General features: G+C 38.5%; 2 long non-coding RNA genes across 2 annotated transcripts; both read left to right on the forward strand.

Moving 5' to 3' along the window:
* Positions 1–544: 544 nt before the first annotated feature.
* On the forward strand, positions 545–2,951 carry LOC138724034 (uncharacterized). Its single transcript, XR_011337966.1, has 3 exons — positions 545–667; positions 2,121–2,224; positions 2,822–2,951. It is a non-coding gene; the product is annotated as an uncharacterized lncRNA (long non-coding RNA).
* Positions 2,952–4,973: 2,022 nt separating this feature from the next.
* LOC138724234 (uncharacterized) lies at positions 4,974–8,867 on the forward strand. The gene is made up of 3 exons (XR_011337996.1): positions 4,974–5,059; positions 5,341–5,451; positions 8,727–8,867. It is a non-coding gene; the product is annotated as an uncharacterized lncRNA (long non-coding RNA).
* The last annotated feature ends 3,729 nt before the right edge of the window (positions 8,868–12,596 follow it).

Consider the following 12,596-nt stretch of genomic DNA (forward strand, 5'->3'; position numbering starts at 1 on the left):
GCATTTCTCAGAAAAGCAGTAATAGAAAACCTTCCTTCATGTCACAGTGTCTCAAAAGTGCTGCCCCAGTCCTGTGTACTCTCCAAACAGCTGCCTCGTGATATGCAGGGTTTTGGGGCTGAGACCCTGGAAAGAACAACCCAGAGTTACCATTGACATTTGCTCTGGCAATTGGGGATTTGAGTTGAACATGTAGTTTAAAGCAGACCAGCCTCTCCTCATGTTGTTTATCAAGCTCAAAACTGGAAGAATCGCATATACAACTGTAATTATTTTCCTCCTTGATGTTGGAAATATTATTTATATATTTTGAATTAAATTAGTTCAAATTAGTTCAAAGCCATGTTATCTCAACATTGCCCTGATTCTGATCTCTGATTCCATTTGCCTGGACTTCCTAGGTTATAGAAAATCACTATAATAATTTTTAAATTATTTCTAAAATCTTAGAGAATGGTATTATTTTATGGATCTATTTTGTGGGTTTTGGCCTAAACTTGTACCTCTGCTGCACAAACCACTTGGTTGTAATGCCTAGAAGTACCTGCTGTCAAGGTAAAGTTTCCACTCTCTGTTACATTTGGCCATTGCAGGTCTGGAGCGTGATCCTGTCAGAGTCCAACTACAAGGCATGTGCTCACCACCACAGTTCCCCATGTGCTCCCAGGTCCAATGCTGTGGATTTCCAAAGATTTATCCATTTTCAAAGCTTCACAGAAATAAAAGAAGAAACTGTAATTATAACCTGAGAGTCTTTCTGGGAAATAAATACAAATCATGGCATTTATATAAAATATTTGGGCAATGTCTACGCAATTTTCTTTGGATGAGATGTTGTTCATTGATTTTTTAGAAATTTTCTGTGCAAGGGATCACAGATATAAATCTAACCGATTCTAACTGTTAGCTGCTTTACCACACAGTACATAGGGAAACCTAAAATAGTCCAGGTGAAAAAGTTAATTTTTGAAAAATGTTTACAAAATACTGACCCTTAATGTGAAACAAATCCAAAGAAATAAAGCTCCAAACCAAAGTGAAATTGGCTGAGTTAGTGAATAGTGGTCAGGGAGATGATGACATTCATATCAAATTGCTCTGTGCTCCAAAATATGAAAATGAATATAATGAAGGATTAATGGAATTTGCTTTTGTCTTTCTGTAAAGAAGGAAAAAAAAGCTACTTAAATCAGTAGCGTGATTGGTATGCATATGAAGACACAAAGGTTATGAAAATATGGCATAATCTCCTCAATTCTGTGATTTAATTAAGATATGCCTCCGAAGAAAAGAAGCAATAGGGATGCTTGCTGTAACGGTAATTGATAAACTTGCGTTCCATTTCTTGAAGGTGCGAAACAGCATCAGTAATAAATGACTGCTCAAAACCATAAAATGTCAGAGAGGAGCAGCTGAAATGAGTTTGGAGGAAAAAAGGGATGACAGTTTTCCCAAATCTGTGAGAATGCTAGTTGAACGGTGTAATTGGAAGACCCCGATACTTTACAAAGATGCACAGGGGCTGAGCTCGCCAGAGATTTCTGACTGACCTCAAAGTACAAATAGCGGACTTTTCCTGGCAGCGTTTTTTTCTCTGAGTTGTTCCTGAGAGATGGAAGTGTGACTCAGCAGCCCAATCACTGGTATCTGTAGACACTATAAAAAAAAAGATAAATTGCCATGCTTTAAACCAGATCCTCAGATAACATTGTAATCCTGCTTATGTCACTAGCCCTTCTTGCCATGAGAGTCCTTTTCCTAGTTGAAATAATACTAAGTTTTTCATAGGAAAAAAGTATGTGACAAGGCAATTTTTAAGTTGTCCTAACTCCTCTCTCAGCTAAGGGATTTGCCAAATTTTCTAGGCTGCTCTAAAAATTTCCTTAACTGCTTAGAAATCCTTTGCTGCCATTGGATGGGGATACAATTGTAACTTTTTCTTTAAAAAAAACTAAGATAAGTAAATTCGTTATTGTCCATTTAAAATACAGTATGTTCATATTAGCTCCCACTGGAGCACACCTTTGGGCCTCAGTTTGCAGTGGATTCTTAGACTAGAAATACAGCCTCTGACAGCTTGAGGCTTTGTCATCACAAGTTGTATTTGGTCTTCTTTTCAGGGCTCAGCCTTACACATCAGTTCCCTGCATCAAGTGGAAATTTTCCATAATTAAGGACCTTCCTGAACCTGCTCTGGACCGTCCCTGTGAGTCAGGGAGGCGAGGTAAGCACATTTGGTATGTTAGTGTTTACTTTCTCTTGTAATAAGAAAATCCTAGAACTGTTCTTTTCTAGCAACTCCTTTTCTTTTTAAATTTGTTCTATTAAATTGGTCATTTCTCACTATCAATATCTTATTGCCAGTCTCAAATGCTGAGAGATAATCTAACAATAATGTGTTAATTAGTCTTACTGCTTCAGTATCTCAGACATAGGCTTGGAGATAATTAGTATTTAACCAATTAAGTTTGTTGCAAGTTCATGAACACAGCTCTTAGATTTTTTCTTTTTTTTCCTGGCAAATTCAGGCTGAATACAGTAATTTAACAGCATTTTTATAAGGCAGCAGAGGAGCCGGTCAAAGAGATTCTTTTTCTTTATTTTAACATCCTCGGGATTTCACCTTTCCCTCCCAGCTGTCTCCCAAGCTCCCTCTGATTTCTCATTAGACATCGTTAGATCACAGTTGTTAGATTATGGCTCTGACCTCAAGTAACCCCACAGTATTTGTTTCCACATACCCTTGGTTTAAAAATGTAGAAATACTACTCTGTGAATTATGTTACAGATCAATGTGGTTTTCCTTACCTTTTTCTTGTAGCCTGTGACCCTGTCCCTGCCGAGCAACTCCCAGGGTTGCCATGGGTTGGGTCCTCCATGACAAAATTTAAAGACGCTTACCTTTCTCAGAGAAGAAAATGGTTAACAAATGATCTGTGAGTATCCAAGGGGGAAAAAAAACTTTTGTGGCTGAATTACCCCACCCGCGTTTCTGAAGGTAGAGCTGTTGAATAAGAAGGTATGAGGTTAATGTTTGTCTTGATTACTAATTGACATACTAATTGCTACTGGATTTTTTTATATAAATTGCATAACCTTGTTAACTTCTTGTCTAGCAACCATTCCTTGCAACTGACACAGTGGCTAACGCTTAGGGTTGCTTGGATGGTCTGATTTTGAGATGGATTTGAGTGTGAAATGATAATTCAAACTATGATTGGGAACCTCAGGATTCTCCCACTCCTGAAACAGGGGGACAGAGCTCTTCTGGTGGTGGATGAGGGTCAACATCAGCTGTATACAGGAGTGCTTTTTGATGGTACCAATTTTGAGGGACATGTTATACCTCGTATATGCATCAAACAGTTTGATTCGATGATCAGGTATGATCCTATGAGAAGAATTCTTGAAGTATTGGCTTCTCCTCTATGAAGAATTTTCTTTCCAGGTTTTTTAACTCATTAGTTTTGTTATCTTCATTTCAGATTTTACCTTAGAGTTCTTGACTCATGAAATATGATGCCTGTGCTAACCTAGTAAAAAGGTTTTAAATCCAGCCAGAAATGAGAGGGTCCTGTTCAGTGACTCGGTGTCAGTCAGACCAGATGGACTGAGACACAACACCTGGGAGCTGAGGGAGCAACCCGGGGAGCACTGGGCTCAGCAGTAATTGGAAAAGCTCTACATTGCTGGAGGCATGCAAAACCTTTTACCTTGGTTGATGCTGGAGGATCTGAAGTAACTGTGTTTATAAATGAGCCTAGGAAAACTAATGACCATGTTTATGAAAATCAAAATATTTATAAAGAAACATATTTCAGAGAAAATGACTGATGTGAAATTATAAAGAAATTCACAGCCAGCTCAAACTACTCTGTCTATGGCTGTACACTCTTCAAGTGTCCTGTCTGAAGGACTGTACAAGGAAGCCCAAGGTAGATGCTTTTCCTTTTTGTGCTGGTTAATCACCTTGTTTCTGCAGAAACTGCACTGGTTTATCTCTCATGAGAGCAAAATACTCTCTCTTCTCCTATTCCACTTGCTGTAAACTCCTTTTCTGCATGCAAGCTGAGGGATGAATACCAAGAGACGGCTCTAATTAAGATATGCCAGAGCAAAGTTAATTTTCAGGGTTTCTTTCAGACACTGACAGGAATATATGATAATTATTATATAGTTAGGGTAATTGACTTTTATTTAATGTGGTACTTGCTTACAAACAGCCAATGAAAGGCACCAATGTAAGCAATGAAGGTACTCTTCAGAAATATAATCACTAATTCTTGAACTAAGTAATATTGAGCACATTGATATTTACACTTCTATTACTCTGGCTAAGAGTAGATGTTGAACTCACTGTGCTTTCTTTCTGCACAACGAATGGGCTGTAAATGACTTAAGAATGTGAAGCAACAAACTACTTACCATATTTTTCTATTCTTCAGCCCTGCTGTATGCTTATACTTATTCTAACTTTATGCAAATATTTTGTTCCTCTGTATTTTTTACCATTTGGGTTAGTTTTGGTGAACTTGCCCTTTGCCGTGTCCTAAGGAGCTGTGGCTGGGGCAACGCTGGGTTCCTTCACCCTGCATGAAATATTACAGGGAAAACGGCCAAAAATTGTTTTACAATTCAGAGAATGATGTAAATATGCTGGCAGCAAAGAACGTCTAACAGAAATATCTCATACTGGGAATTTATAGTTTTTCTTTAACCAGGGTTTATGCATTTATATGTAGTTTAGAAATCACACATTTTCTTTAACTTGTATTGATTTGGGAATATTTAATGGACGATTCTCACAACATAGAGATACTGTCAGAAATATTCACAGCTTCTCAGGTTGATCACAGTGGGAATAAAAGAATCCTGAGGAGAAAAGATGGAAAAACAATAGAATATATATGAATTTTCCCTGGTCCTGACAGGGCTTTTATTATAATTTTATTATTTTATTTCTATGAATCTCATATGCTGGAGAAGCTGATCCTCTCACTGAGGTGGACTAGTTAGCAATTTAGGAGGAAATTGGCTTCTATCATGAGGGATAAATGTGGTAATTCTTTCTGAGAGGTTGGCAATTACTGGGGAATGATGAGCAACTACAATTGACTAGAAATTAAATATGTCTATTGAGAGACATGTGCCATGCCACTCAAAGTGTGGGCCTGAGGAGGGAAAAGCCACTGCTCCTGCCTTGCCCTGGTCCAGTCCTGCTCCCCATGGCAGGGAACTGGAGAGCCTGGGAGGGGATGATGGCAAGATGGCAAGTTTGGATTGCCTCCAGACCCTGCAGCTGAAGGTCTTTCTCAAATTTATATATTTATTTTTTTACAGAACAAAATTCTATGATGAATCATTGCAATTTTTGGAGCTGAGGTTGTCCAAGATGAGGAGGAAGCTGTGATGAATCCTTGATGGGACCTTCCACAGCTTCCACAAGAACAGGTCACCGCCAAACAAGTACGTTACACCTCCCATGTTTATCATTCACAAGGCACATCTAGATAAACTGTTACTGCGTTTAAAAAATCAGGCTCCAATGAAGCTGGGAGTTTGCTTCTGAGGCAGATGATCTAAAAGAGAAACCTTATCATGCATGTGACACAAAAGTTTCTGCCTTCTAAGCAAGAGACAACCAAAGCCATAAATTTTGTAGACAAGAAAAAAACCTTGACAAGCTATTTGTAATCAAAATATACTAGAGATATATATTTAAAAAAATAATAATCTAGCTTTTGTTCGTATACCCTTTCTGAGTGACCTGTATTAATTTTTCCTACAGTACTGAATAATTAATTCTTCCTGAGGAAACTGGAATTATACATTGCAAGCTTCAAGCATCAGTGCAACCTGAAATGAGCCCTCTAATATTTATCCTGTATTTATTTCTGCTTTTAACATTCAAGTAATGCAGTAGATAATTCAGAAGAGTATGTGATCAAATGCAACTTTTGAGCAAAGAGGGCAGCGAGGAATAACAAGTCCTCTGTTGAAATAACCTTTAGTGATTTGTTTCCCAGGCCTTTTCCTTTAATTCTACTTTTAAATTGACTCTGAGCTAGAAAAATTATGAACATTCTCTGCTTTGGAGCGGTACAGAAATTAATATTTTCAAAGTGTTCTAGAAACATTGATTAATCCATTATTAGTATGTATATGATTGGGTGCAGCTAGGCAGAATAACTGGCTTATGCCCAAACTGTGGCGTGCCATGTATGGACCATCATCTTCATAGTGTGGTGTCTGTTGGACTGTGTTAGAATCTGTAATTTCCAGCTTCTTTAGGGAGAAAGGTGCTGTGGGAAGAAAGAAAGTATTAGAGCTCATGAAGGGACTATTTCAGTCTAGTGCTCCTGGTGATGAAGATGATGAAGTGCCCCCTTTAAGAGGGCCTTGTATTGTGCTGCACTTCTCCTTCAAAATTAAAAAATCAGGGCTCAAACTGCCAGTCTTTCATGGGCAGGAGACACTAGAAAGCTGAGTGTAGGTCTCACCCAAACCCCTGAACTGAGCAGTATGCAGAGTTGAACATAAATGGATTAAAGATTTTATGTGGTTATTTAGGGTTTTGCAATGTGGCAGTTGAAGCAAGCTCTGAGCTTTTTTTTAAGGAGAGAACAGTGTGTTAGAACAGAGCAAAAGTGCATGAAATTACAAGCCCTCTATATTTGCCTTTTTCTGTGTCATAAGTCCTCTGGCACCTGTAGCACCACCATCCTGTCCACAGAAACCTCACCTGGTGAATACAGTGTTCCATCAGGAAGATGCTGGCACTTTCCAGATGCTGGTACAGAAAAGCATGTCACAAAGATTGTATTTCTGACACAAGTTTCTGTAACGTGCCAATACGAAACAAAGACGCTCTGTCAAAATCAAATCCTTGTCAAGTTTGTACGTAATCTTCCTTGTGACCTATCTATCTCTTTTTCTGGGGCATCACTTTAGCAGGGTGGCAGGTGGCTGTCACTCCAGCGAGCAGAGTGTTCCATAATCTGTGACCTCTCCGTGGGGTGCAGCATTGGTCTTGTCACATTCCTGTGGATCAGGGTTAGGATTTGGTATGTCATCCTAATATCATAGCACGAACACGTATCAACTGAATTTGTTTAATTGTCTGGCAGGAAAAGGAGAACAGTAATACTGGGAACATGGGAACAATGTAAAGAGCATAAGAAAAGCTTACGCATTATTTTTCTAATAATATCTAAGTGAAGTAAGAGTAGAAGTGGAACTGTCTTTCATCTCAAATGGAAAAACATATCCTCTTCTTGAGAATGTACCTTTCTGTCCTTCATTTCCTTCTTGGCTACTTCTAGTGATTTTTTTGTGATGATGTTTCAGGAAAGGATGTATGCATAGGCTGCCTTAAACACGGTTTAAAAGTCAGCCAAGTGGTGAAGCAGAGCCTGTACATTCCAGGGCAATTTTAAATGGCCTCTCTTGAGGGCTTGATTGTGTGACCACCTGAGGGACACTATTTTTTTGTAAGAGGAGATAAAATCATGGTGCTAAAAATTACTGCACATCAGAGGCGTTCAAATCACTGTGGGAGAAGTTCATGTCAGCAGTTACTCACCTGTTATTTCCAAGAGCTTGCAAGCTGGGTACAAAAATCGTCTCCACTATGAACCTTTAAAATATCAGTCCAAACAAATTTCCTGGCTATGCAAATTAGAAGTAAAGAGAAACTATATCATAGAAATACCAGAGGTATTTGAAAGTAACTATTTCAGAGCAATTTCATCAACTTAATTTGACCATGCGTGAACACTACTGGGATCTGGTATAGTACATTGAGCTGTTAGCATGTGGTATAGAAATGTAAACTGCTTATATCTGTCATTGACAGATGGTACATTTCATAGAAACTGTCAGGAAGTGTATTAAAATAACAAAAAGAAATCTAGAAAGTTTCTGAAGGGGCTACAGATTTGTGTTGTCAAGACCATGAATCTATGTAGAGTGATCAAAATGACAGCCAGTAGTTCATGCTTCTCTCTAATTGCAGAGTTTGAAATGAGTTGTGCCTGCCTTACTTGTGATTCCTCCTTTTTCTTTACATTGCTGACCTTACTATTTACAGTGCTTTATTGGATTTAAGTTATTATTCATATGCAAGTTTAAACAGTTCCTCTGGTGGAGAGGCTGAGATAAAGTCAGTGCAGTAATACACCTTCATATTACGCTACAGCAACTTAGCAAAGCAAGAAAGCACTGAGCTGTACAGAGCCTTAAAGGTAAAGGTTGTGAGAAGGGAACTACATCAGAGGCAGTATCTTTTAAGAGAGTTACAAAACTTGGCTTCTTTGATTGTGTGTTGGAACTCTGGAGTTTCTGAGTCTGGATAATGTTTGTACTTGTCCACATACTGATGAGTAAAACATCCCAGCCCGGTGTCTAAAAGGCAATTTTGTTCAGTGCTGATCTTGTAAATTTGTTAATTAATGTGTTAGATACAGACTTTATACTTTGAGAACAACATATCCCGGGCATACTGTCCTCCTGTTGCATATTTAATATGTTAGTGTAACAGGGAAGACTTGCAAGAAACAATAGGAGGCAAAATCCTAAATTTGAATATGAGAAATGTGAAGAGGTTTTCTGGTAAAAGCACTTGAGAATTAAACTGTGATGAAGACTGCTTGTGTTCAAGAATCTCACAAAAACAACTCTTTTCTAAGAGGTCTTAATTCTGATTTCTGTTTTTTTCTTCCATACAGAAGCTAGTTTGTCACGCTAATGGAGCCAAGCAAATGGCTATTTGTGAAAGTTGTGGAGGCTGAAAGGAAGAGATGGGACTCAAAAAAAATCATCCTACCAAAGTGGTTGGTGACATAAAAAAATCGGAAACTGCTGTGTAGCTGAAGGTAATGGGGCTTATATCTCAAATTCTCCTGCTGAGAACTAGAGACAATTGCGTAAGGTAGGTAAGCTATTAATAATTGCACTACACTTCTTACAGTTGTACTCTAAAGAAAATGTTGGTGTTCCAGTCTTTCTCCTCATTATCAGAGATGGCAGAGGAAAGCCAGTACTGAAGTAAATGATACATAAAGTATTCAGGCAATGTTTTCTTAATTTTCTCAATAATTAGCTATGGATGGGAATGAACTATCTGGTAAATGACTGCAACAACCTTATTAGAGTTGTTTTTAAATGCATGCTAGGATAAATTTAAAATGTGTATCCTTAATTTTATTGGAAGAAATGATCTTCCAAATTCTTAAGCCAGTACTTTCACACAAACTTCTTCAGTTGACCTGTCTGCTTGTGTTTTTCTCCAAACAAACCACAGGATTTCATTAGCCTTTCAGATTTTCTGTATAAAAATTTTTTAGAACTTGGTGCTGCACAGCTTCAGTTTCAAAGTCAAGAAATGAGTGCTAACTTGGAAAATGTCAGCTAAAGAGAACAATAACCCATCAGTGATCCAAACCAAACTAACAAAGGTGTCAAGATCAAATGTTAGCAATTCCTTGGGCTTGCAGAAACCCTATGGACAGAACAGGGGTGGGTGCTTCAGCTGCCGGTGCAACAAGAATTACTAACACTCTGTGCTGGAAACAAAACCTGTAACAATGATAGACTGTTATAAAAGCACAGAAAAGACATTCTATTTATTGTCTTTTTTCCCCACTTCCAATGATTAAAAACCCCCAACAACCCACAAATTGATATTCTGATTAAACCCAAGGACATTACCTGCCTATGGTAATGACAGAATTAAGCAAATGATCCTTCTATTGCTTTGTTCTCAGGTCTTTATATAATTCTCCTCATATTTTTCTTGTCATTGAAATATCTGAAAGCCTTTCTTTTAAACAGTGTGACTAGTTTCTCTCATAGGTGTGTTTCTGTCCTTCTTTTTCAGTGGGAGACACATAAGCACTGATTGCCTTGGTTGTTTCCAGGTTTTATTATCTTTTCAGTTTTTAAATAATATCTAATTTTTAACTGAGCATTTGCTAGGGAAAACAAGATAGTTAAAAGACCTCACGAAACCCAGACACAGAGGTGGTTTTGTAAGTGATGTGGAGTTATTTCTATAGAAATCTCTTGCCAGATGGACACAGTAATTGGAAAAGCATGAGATGGTGAAAAGAAGGGCACGGTATCATTAGAAAGGTCCACGTTACTGGGAAACGGCAACATAACATTGTGAACTCTCTGGAATTCTATAAAGAATGAAGAACCAGTGTGGTTACAGTGATAAAGGTTGACTCAAGCTCTTTACCACTGATGGATTGCCTCCAGGCAAGGCACAGCTTGGCAGAATTGCTGCATCAACTGCATTTTGCTTCATTGATTAGCATCCTATTCCAGATCTGTGACAGCTATGATACTGATGTATCTGAAATCTGATATATGGTATCTGTATTTATATTTCATTGCACAGGTCTTCCAAACTCCAGCTGAAATACCTGTTATGGATACAACCTAATTAGATAGTACAAGTTATTTAATCAGTTTTGTTTGCTTGTCCAGTTGTATGTTCTGGTTCAGTTGCATGCAGATTTTCCTGGTCAATAGCAGACTTCAATATGCACTTTTTCCCACATCAATCGCAATGCATTAGGTTTCCTTTAAATGGCTTTCAGAATAAAATTCTTGTAAACCTGCACATAAATGATTTAAAAATTAAATATTTGGTCATTTGTAGAGTTACTTGAATTTTCAGCGAACTATCATGCAGTAGAAAGAATGTGTAAGGAAAGCTTGTTTCACTGAAACCATTAATTCTTGGGAGTTAAATTCTCAAAAAGAGTTTCTTATAATATTAAGTGTACTAGGGTTAAATCAGGTACCGCTATGATGAGCTCTGAGGTTGTAGCTTTCTCATCTAGACATTGTGAAGGCAACTTTCAACACCCCCTGTGAGTGGAACTCTGCATGGAGTGAACTCAAAGCCTCCTGAAACTCCTTCCAGCATAAAGTGCTTAATGACTTTGTGTCCAAGAAATATGAAAGAAGTGTTATTATAATGCTCAATCCCCGTGTTCACATGGGTTCACTAATTAGATTCAGAAAGTGTACATGTTATTTCAGGTTGTCAGACTGCTGATACCTGAGAAGAGAAATAGCAACCTGACTGAAGGAAAAGCAGCCCCTTAAGTACCAAAATAATAATGCAAAATAAGCAAAGCGCTTGTTAACAATGTCTGGAAGTTTGTCGTAGGACGTGATCTTCTAGTAGCTGAAGCAGAAAACGAAAGCAGAAGTAGCCCATGTATTCACTCATGCAGGGAGGTTTCCATTGTTAACTTGATTTCCTGGCACTGACCACTTCTCACATGAGCCGCTTCCCTCCGATGAGGCCAGTCTGTGCTTTTTCAGTCTGTGTCTTTGACAGGACATCACTGGCTGATGGTGAAAGTCACGGCATATTTGTAAGGAGCAGAGGGCTCATCGATTTACACTCATGGAGGAGGAAGCATGCATTGGAGAATGGGGATTTTATTACCAATGGAATGAAATGTCTTCCTGTCTAAGTAATACAATAGTGGTATTTTTATGTGGATAAGTATTTCTTTAGATATGATGACTCTGGGAGGGACAGTATGTTTCCTGCTGCAGATTGCTTTTTTCTTTTTATGTTTGTTTTTTTTTTTCCTACCGAATTTTTAATTGTTTTTGTTTTCCTACTGCTTTCTAAAGACTCCCTATAAGAATTCATGCTTCGGGAGATGTGCACACCTGGGACCGAGCTGGAATTGCCTCAATAACAGATTAAAGGAAATGCAGGAAATAATTGTCTTCTTTTGATACCTCCTTCTTCATGCCCCTCTTCCCACGCCAAAAAAAAGAAAACAGCAAAGGCTGGGAAGAAAACACACAGACTGCACCAATCTACAGCAGAGACAGCAGAGAAAATAGCCTTTTCTCAGTGTTTTTGTCATTTCCAGGAGGGATTCCCTTTTGTGTGACTGGAATAGAGGGTTGCTGAGCCTCAATACTCCCCTGCTGCTAGTAGTTACCTGTGATCTCATTGTCAAGGTTTACTTCTCTTCCTCTGCATTGACAATTGCATTAATTATACGGTAGTGTTGGTCCATGTGATGAACCTGAAAGTTCTAGGTTTGGTGCCAACTCACACGTATGCGTGTGCATGTGTGCATATAGAGACGTCAGGACTATCAAAACGTTTGTATGTGTGGGAGTGTGCATGTACATATAAGTGCCCATGTAAATATATTTGCACGTGTGTTCATGCACATCTCACCTGCAGGATGGAATTTCTGTGAATTCTTTCACAGCACAAAGGGAACTCAGTCAGTAAATTACTTGAGTTGTAAAGTAAAAACCATAAGGAATAAAACATGTCAGTACTGAGATTTAATTCCTCTTTTAAGTCTTTTCTGTGCTAATGAAACTTGGTCTCCAGGAAGGTGGAAACCCCCAGGAGACTGTCCCTGAAAGCCTGACTCATGCTTGCTCAGGGAGCCTGGGCTGTTTGCCCAGGAAGGTTTTTGTACAGATTGCCTGCTTCATCATGAAAGATGCTCCCTCGCCACTGAAGTCTTTTTTGTTTGTTCGTTCATTTGTTTTTTTTCTCGGGAGACGTGCGAGATCACGGCAGTTGGCAATAAGGG

The sequence above is a fragment of the Phaenicophaeus curvirostris genome, chromosome 9 (assembly GCF_032191515.1).
Source record: "Phaenicophaeus curvirostris isolate KB17595 chromosome 9, BPBGC_Pcur_1.0, whole genome shotgun sequence".
Classification (NCBI taxonomy): Eukaryota; Metazoa; Chordata; class Aves; order Cuculiformes; family Cuculidae; genus Phaenicophaeus; species Phaenicophaeus curvirostris.